The sequence below is a fragment of the Caretta caretta genome, chromosome 1 (assembly GCF_965140235.1).
Source record: "Caretta caretta isolate rCarCar2 chromosome 1, rCarCar1.hap1, whole genome shotgun sequence".
In the NCBI taxonomy this organism is placed as follows: Eukaryota; Metazoa; Chordata; order Testudines; family Cheloniidae; genus Caretta; species Caretta caretta.
This window is the reverse complement of record NC_134206.1, coordinates 253,649,017-253,657,473: the sequence shown is the minus strand read 5'-3', so window position 1 is coordinate 253,657,473 and position 8,457 is coordinate 253,649,017. Positions and strand designations below refer to the sequence as shown.

Sequence of the window (8,457 nt, the reverse complement as noted above, 5' to 3'; positions counted from 1 at the left end):
CCCCCCCTATTCCTTTCCGCAGTACTCCTTCCTAGGAAGTCATTTCCTTCCTAAATGGAGTACTTTGCATTTGTCCTTATTGAATTTCATCCTATTTACTTCAGACCATTTCTCCAGATCATTTTGAATTTTAACCCTATCCTCCAAAACACTTGCAACCCCTCCCAGCTTAGTATCGTCCGCAAACTTTATAAGTGTATTAGTGTATATAAGTGTATATGCGATTATCTAAATCATTGATGAAGATATTGAACAGAAATGTATCCAGAACCGATCCCTGCAGGACCCCACTGGTTATGCCTTTCTAGCATGACTGTGAACTACTGATAACTACTCTCTGGGAATGGTTTTCCAACCAGTTTTGCACCCATGTTATTGCAGCTCCATCTACGTTGCATTTCCCTAGTTTGTTTATGAGACGGTCATGCAACACAGTATCAAAACTTTACCAAAGTCAAGTTATACCACGTTGACCATTTCCCCCCATCCACCCTGTCAAAGAAATCTATCAGGTTGGCTTGACATGATATGTTCTTGACAAATTCATGCTGATTGTTACTTACCACCTTATTTTCTTCTAGATGTTTGCAAACTTGATTGCTTTATTATTTGCTCCATTATCTTTCTGGGTACACAAGTTAAGCTGACTGGTCTGTAATTTCCCAGATTGTCCTTATTTCCCTTTTTATAGATTGGCACTATAATTGCCTTTTTCCAGTCTTCTGGAATCTCTCCCGTGTTCCATGACTTTTCAAAGATAATTGCTAATGGCTCAGATATCTCCTTAGTCAGCTCCTTGAATATTCTAGGACACATTTCATCAGAAGACATCTAATTTGTCTAAGTAATTTTTAACTTGTTCTTTTCTTATTTTTGCCTCTAATCTTACTTCATTTTCATTGGCGTTCACTATGTTAGACATGCAATCACCACCAACCCTTTTGGTGAAAACCGAAACAAAGAAGTCATTAAGCACCTCTTCCATTTCCACATTTTCTGTTATTGTTTTTCCCCCTTCGTTTAGTAATGGACCTTGCTGTCCTTGGTCTTCCTCTTGCTTCTAATGTATTTGTAGAATGTTTTCTTGTTACCCTTTATGTCTCTAGCTAGTTTTATCTCATTTTGTGCCTTGGCCTTTATAATTTTGTCCCTACGTTTTTGTATTATTTGTTTATATTAATCCTTTGTAATTTGACCTAGTTTCCACTTTTTGAAGGACTCATTCTTGATTTTTAGATCATTGAAGATCTCCTGGTTAAGCCAGCATGGTCTCTTGCCGTACTTCCTATCTTTCCTACGCAGTGGTATAGTTTGCTCTTGTGCTGTTAATGTCTCTCTGAAAAACTGTCAATTGTCTTCAATTGCTTTTCCCCTTAGACTTGCTTCCCATGAGATGTTACCTACCAACTCCCTGAGTTTGCTAAAGTCTGCCTTCTTGAAATCCTTTATCTTTATTTTGCTGTTCTTCTTCCTACTATTCCTTTCATGACTCTATCATTTCATGATCACTTCCACCAAAGTTGCCTTCCACTTTCAAATTCTCAACCAGTTCCTCCCTATTTGTCAAAATCAAATCTAGAGCAGCCTTTCCATCCCACCATCAACTTCAACCTAGACCAATCCACACAAGCGGTCCATTTCCTGGACACTACTGTGCTAATAAGCTATGTTCACATAACCACCACCCTATACCGGAAACCTACTGACCACTAAACTTACCTACATGCCTCCAGCTTCCATCCAGGACACACCACATGATCCATTGTCTACAGCGAAGCTCTAAGATACAACCGCATTTGCTCCAATCCCTCAGACAGAGACAAACACCTACAAGATCTCTATCAAGCATTCTTAAAACTACAATACCTACCTGCTGAAGTGAAAAAAACAGATTGACAGATCCAGAAGAGTACCCAGAAGTGACCTACTACAGGACAGGCCCAACAAAGAAAATAACAGAACGCCACTAGCTGTCATTTTCAGCCCCCAACTAAAACCTCTCCAGCACATCATCAAAGATTTACAACCTATCCTGAAAAATGATCCCTCACTCTCACAGATCTTGGGAGACAGACCAGTCCTCGCTTACAGACAGCCCCCCAACCTGAAGCAAATACTCTCCAGCAACCACAAACCACACAACAAAAACACTAACCCAGGAACCTATCCTTGCAACAAAGCCCGATGCCAACTCTGTCCACATATTTATTCAAGTGACACCATCATAGGACCTAACCACATCAGCTACACCATCAAGGGCTCGTTCACCTGCACATCTACCAATGTGATATATGCCACCATGTACAAGCAATGCCCCTCTGCCATGTACATTGGCCAAAATGGATAGTCTCTACGCAAAAGAATAAATGGACACAAATCTGACGTCAGGAATCATAACATTCAAAAACCAGTAGGAGAACACTTCAACCTCTCTGGCCACTCAGTAAAAGACTTAAGGGTGGCAATTTTGCAACAGAAAAGCTTCAAAAACAGACTGCAATGAGAAACTGCTGAGCTTGAATTAACATGCAAACTAGATACCATTAACTTGGGTTTGAATAGAGACTGGGAGTGGCTGGATCATTACACATATTGAATCTATTTCCCCATGTTGAGTATCCTCACACCTTCTTGTCAACTGTCTAAATGGACCATCTTGATTATCACTACAAAAGTTTTTTTCTCCTGCTGATAATAGCTCATCTTAATTAATTAGCTTCTTACAGTTTATATGGCAACTTCCACCTTCTCTGTATGTATATATATATATATCTTCTTACTATATGTTCCATTCTATGCATCCGATGAAGTGGGCTGTAGCCCATGAAAGCTTATGCTCTAATAAATTTGTTAGTCTCTAAGGTGCCACAAGTACTCCTGTTCTTTTTGCGGATACAGACTAACACGGCTGCTACTCTGAAACCTCTCCTCTAGTAGCTTTCTCCACCTTCTGAAATAAAAAATTGTCTCCAATACATTCCAAGAACCTGTTGGATAATCTGTGCCCTGCTGTGTTATTTTCCCAACAGATGTCTGGGTAGTTAAAGTCCCCCAACACCACCAAGAACATAAGGTTGTGCTTATTTGCTGACTTGTCCTAATTTGCTAAAAACTGCTAGCTGATGTAGCTAATTCCTACAGAGAGCAGTTTTGCACACCATAGCGTGTGTGAAACTGCTATCTGTAGGAATGTGCTACCTGTAGTAGCAACAGGTCCTACTTCGCTAAAAACTGCTATCTGATGTAGTTTCTCACACTCGGGGATGTGTGAAACTGCTATTGGTAGGAATTTGCTACCTGTAGCAGGGAGAGGTAGTGAATTGTTACCATTAGTAGTTACTGATACATATGATTGTTCTTATATGCTGACTTGTCCTAATTTGCTAAAACTTGACAGTGGTGTGGGATGGAAGCATAAACTGTTCAGCTTCCAAACGACCCTGCCTGGATTCATGTTAGTGGGACACGGGACATGTGGAGGATAATTTAAACTCTTAATTTTATTAGGGTTCACCTTCAATATACTTCTATGCTGGTGTGATCTCTGACCATTTCAGTTCATCAACTCAGCAGGCAGGCACAGGCAGCAAGTCACTTATCCTGTTGCCTTGACTGAGAAAGGTTTCTGATCAAAGGGCATGTAGATTCCAGCAAGCTCCTGGGATAATATCTCACTGGAGATGAAAGGGCTTGTTCAGAAAGAGATTTTGAAGTCTGTAGGGTAAATATGAGCCAGATGGGTTTGTCCCCATGCAGCTATATTTTATTCTCTGGTGGCTGGGTAGAAAGGAGAGAGAAATATTTTGGATTTCCTATTTCCCTTACTGAGGAGCATCTATGCTCACCTGAAATTTTTCCTGGCAGAAGCAGTTCCTATCTATTTATTACAGGGTCAAAATATGGCTGCCATCACACAGAAGCATTAGTGGTGGCGGAGGTGAGAAGAGGGCCAAAAAGTCCTTTCTCTCCCCCAAACACTCCCATGCATGTGGAAGCCATAATGTTGCTGCTGCCTAAATACCCTGATGGCAAATGGGTAGGGGCAGAAGGCACTGCCAGTTATACTGAGCACCCCAGAGGAGCCATGCACTGTGTGGAGTGTATGCTGCTACACTTATTCTGTACTGGTGAGGGCAACCCGCACTCCCCAGTGCTCCTGGTGACCCCAGGGCTTCCCCTGGCTTCCACCAGCACAAACACCTCTCCTACCACCATTGCTTGAAGACGTACCACCTTCTCGTCCTCCTCAACATTGCTCAAGCTTTAGAGCCATAACTGAGCCTGCAGTTGGTAAAGTGCTCATGATCTCTATAAAACATTACATAGATTGATTATAACTGTTGCTACTGACAGGTTTCAGAGTAACAGCCGTGTTAGTCTGTATTCGCAAAAAGAAAAGGAGTACTTGTGGCACCTTAGAGACTAACCAATTTATTTGAGCATGAGCTTTCGTGAGCTACAGCTCACTTCTGAAGTGAGCTGTAGCTCACGAAAGCTCATGCTCAAATAAATTGGTTAGTCTCTAAGGTGCCACAAGTACTCCTTTTCTTTTTGTTGCTACTGAGGATCTCAAACTCAGAGAAACCTTAGTGGAGAGGCAAAGAGTTCTATTGAAAAACTGATGTGAGATGAATAGCTCTTTAGAGGTTCAGGCTTCTCCCACGAACAAATGAGCCAGCCAAGCAGCCTAGCAAAATAAACAAACCTACTCTGCTATTTACATTAGGAGGATAATTGATGCTGAATACTACAGTTGACAGGATGTGATGTAAACAAGTACTGCACAGAAAAAATATTTCACTGCAGTGTTTTCCACAGAAATTGAGATGGGGTGGAGGGGGTGTTCAAAAATACAGGGGGAGGGGTGAGGACTGATGAGAGGTGAGACTGTTAGGGTAAAGGTGGGCTGTATGGCACCATAGTAAACACTGAAAAATGTTTCACAACCATTTTATTAGATTTAACTCATGTTTTTAAATCATCACACAAATTAAAGTTGGCTATGCAAGCCTACTATGAAGCACTATATGTACATCCTTCTTGGTTTCTTGTTGTAATTTTGCACAACTTTGTTAATGAACTTCTCGCATGCAGTGCATTCATTTTTGGTGGCTTATCATGTGTCAGATACTTCCAGTCCTTTATGATATGCTCATGATCGGGCAGAAGGCGACTTCTTTCAGAATACAAAATTATATTCAATGAGGAAAAAGAATGCTCAACTGTAGCTGTTGTGACTGGGAGTAGAAAGAGATGAATTCCTACTTCTTTCATTCCAGGAAACATAGCACAAAATTGGGTTGAACCATTAGTGATGATAAAGAAGAAGTTGAAATCAAATCTACATTGGTTCATCGTATGATATTCCAGTCTGTGTTCAAATGTTCTATTCTGTCCTGATCACATGGCAGCCCCATTGCTGGTAGTGCCCCACTCCACTCAATTCTCAGTGTTTTATAAGACAGGCATCTGTAAAAGCTACATAGAGGTTGATGGAATCCAAAAGTTGTTGTAAGAATCAAGTCAGTGTACTTTACTTTTTCAGCTGTCTTAACAAAAACATTTCTTTTCTTCTTCATTTAAGGAATTCATACAAGTGCCCTAATTAGTCAACTTCTGAACGGAAGTCTTTGCTTTTTCCAGTATGTTTTCAATGGATATCTCTCTGATTGATCCAAGGGTAACTTCCATTGCTGGACAGAGATCTACTATTGTTGTAGCAGATGCCTGGATGGCATTGTTTAATGACACGAGTGGTTTCACCAGTAGACTTACAAGAGAGACTGGAGATTGTGTTCTCTGAACTTAGTAGCAAAAGTAGTCCACCAGCCTCACTACTTAGATCTGTCCCATCTCGATCAATACTTTCCAAAGCCAATAATAATGTTTACAGTAATTTTAAGACAACAGCCAAGGATCGCTCATGAGAAAGCCAGTGGATTTTCCCAGGTTGGACTCATTTGAACTTCTGTCCCAATGTATCGTCTATGTTTTCCAAGTCATTCAGTCCTTTTGGACTCTTTCTGAAAAAGAATGAGAAATACTTGTGGCACCTTACAGACTAACAAATTTATTTGTGCATAAACTTTCATGGGCTAAAACCCACTCATACAGACTAACACGGCTACCACCCTGAAAACTTTCTGGAAAAGAGTATAATGATGACATTAAATTTATATCTTTTGAAATGCCTTTTCAAGATTCTGCAGCTTGTACTAGCGCTAGCTGGAATAGATGGCCCCCTGAAGTGTGTATTGGAGAGATTAGAGTTACACTTTTCTCTGAGCAAAGCTTGTACTCCACTATGTCTTCCAGGGAGGTTTGCAGCTCAATCAAATGCACAAGCAGCCATCTGTTTGGTGTTCAATTGACAAGCATTTAACTCTTCTAAGATGTGGGTTTTAGAGATGCAGCCGATGTGTCTTCTATAACCTGAACATCTAGAAATTCATCTACTGACCTACCACTTATATCAAGATAACATAGGCAGTGACTTAATACTTGACACCCATTTGCATCAGTGCATTCATCAGCCATGTATGCACATTTTCTGAATGCAGTGAGAAATTCTTCACTTTTTCAACTGCTGAGTCACTGTGGCACTGCATGCTTCTAACCAGTCAGTTGAATTTCTTGTAGAAAGATAGTGAGCATTTGCTGGTCTTGGTAGGAAACAGTGTCCAACTTGTGGATTAACAAATGACAATGCACTTAACATTGTCCTCCAGTTTGTAGAGTGTGGTATCTCTTGCTTAAAGAGAAAGTATGATGTGACAGCCATGTTTGTTCACATAAACTGTTGTATCTCCAGCATTCTTAACAGCCTCATTAAGTACTTCTAAAATTGGCTTTGACAATGACACAGCTGCTACGCTGAAACCTGGCTTATAAGGCTTTCTGCATGTCGATGCAGTCCAGAGGACTGGTGTTTTGCAGCCTTTTCACATAGTTTGTCAGCACTGGATTTGCTGATCAGTCTGGCAAACCAAGCTCCTCCACTTTTACTATATAAATCCATGGTATGCTCACATCTTGAATATTGTGCAGTCCTAATTGCCTCATCTCAAAAAAAAAAATAGTGGAGTTGGAAAAGGTACAGAGAAGGGCAATTAAAATGATTAGGTGTATGGAAGAGCTTCCATATTAGGAAAGATTAAAAAGACTGGGGGACTTTCCGGCTTGGACAAGAGACTACTATGTGGGGGATATAAAATCTTGACTGGTGTGGAGAAAGTGAAAAGCTCCCTCACATAACACAAGAATTAGGGGTCTCCCAATGACATTAATAGGCAGCAGGTTTAAAACAAACAAAAGGAAGTACTTTTTCATACAACATACAGTCAACCTGTGGAACTTTTTGCCAGGGGCTGTTGTAAAGGCCAAAACTAAAGAAGGATTCAAAAAAGAACTAGATAAGTTCATGGAAGGTATGTCTATCAATGTCTATTAGCCAGGATGGGCAGGGATGCAACACCATGCTCTGAGAGCATCTGTTTGCCCGAAGCTGGGAGTAGACGACAGGGGATGGATCACTCAATAATTGCCCTGTTCTGTTAATTCCTTTTGAAGCATGTGGCACTGGCCACTCTTGGAAGACAGGTTTCAGAGTAACAGCTGTGTTAGTCTGTATTTGCAAAAAGAAAAGGAGTACTTGTGGCACCTTAGAGACTAACCAATTTATTTGAGCATAAGCTTTCATGAGCTGTAGCTCACGAAAGCTTATGCTCAAATAAGTTGGTTAGTCTCTAAGGTGCCACAAGTACTCCTTTTCTTGTTGGAAGACAGAATACTGGGCTAGATGGACCATTGGTCTGACCCAATATGGCCATTCTTATATTCTTATGTAAAATTAATTATAATATAATAAAAATGTTTAGTACAGAAATTCCCAACACCAGCCAAAATTGATCACTTGGGCAACACAACTCTTCCTGGTGGATACCTAGGAAAGGTAGGTGAGTTCATGGAACTACAATCTGGTCCTGAAGCCTTCCCCCCACCCTGGCTCATCATTAGCTGTCAGGGGAGAGTTCATTCAGACCTTGCTTACAAATCATAATTTTAAATGATAAGGTTGGCCAATTTGCCGAAACCAAGGCGCCAACATTGTCAGAAAAAACAACAGCTATGTGAGGAAGCTAGTCTTTCTTCATACTTTTCAAACCTATTATACTTTTTCAGGTACGAGTATTTTATCATATGTTGTATAGGCTTTTAAAGTGTATATTAATGTTTCAATTTCAATTCAAATTTCCAACCAATGACAAAATTGGCGACATTGTTGTAACTAGTTGATCACTGGGGGGCTGTGGGGGGGTATAGGGAAGGCCCAGTTTCACTGAGTTAAGTCTTCTGCTGCAGCACCTCAGTAGGTTACATCAAAGAGGAGCTGCAGTGACTAGGCATTCAGTTGCCTGTGCCTTTAAGAACCCAGCCCTAGGAAACCCATGTTGAGAG

The 8,457-nt window shown here is 40.7% G+C and overlaps 1 long non-coding RNA gene across 1 annotated transcript in view; it reads right to left on the bottom strand.

The window, feature by feature from the left end:
* Window positions 1-4,934: 4,934 nt before the first annotated feature.
* Window positions 4,935-8,457, bottom strand: part of LOC125627543 (uncharacterized) — a 35,095-nt gene continuing 31,572 nt past the window's right edge. Inside the window, exon 4 of the long non-coding RNA XR_012666091.1 lies at window positions 4,935-6,023. This is a non-coding gene — a long non-coding RNA (uncharacterized LOC125627543). The remainder of the gene's footprint in view (window positions 6,024-8,457) is intronic.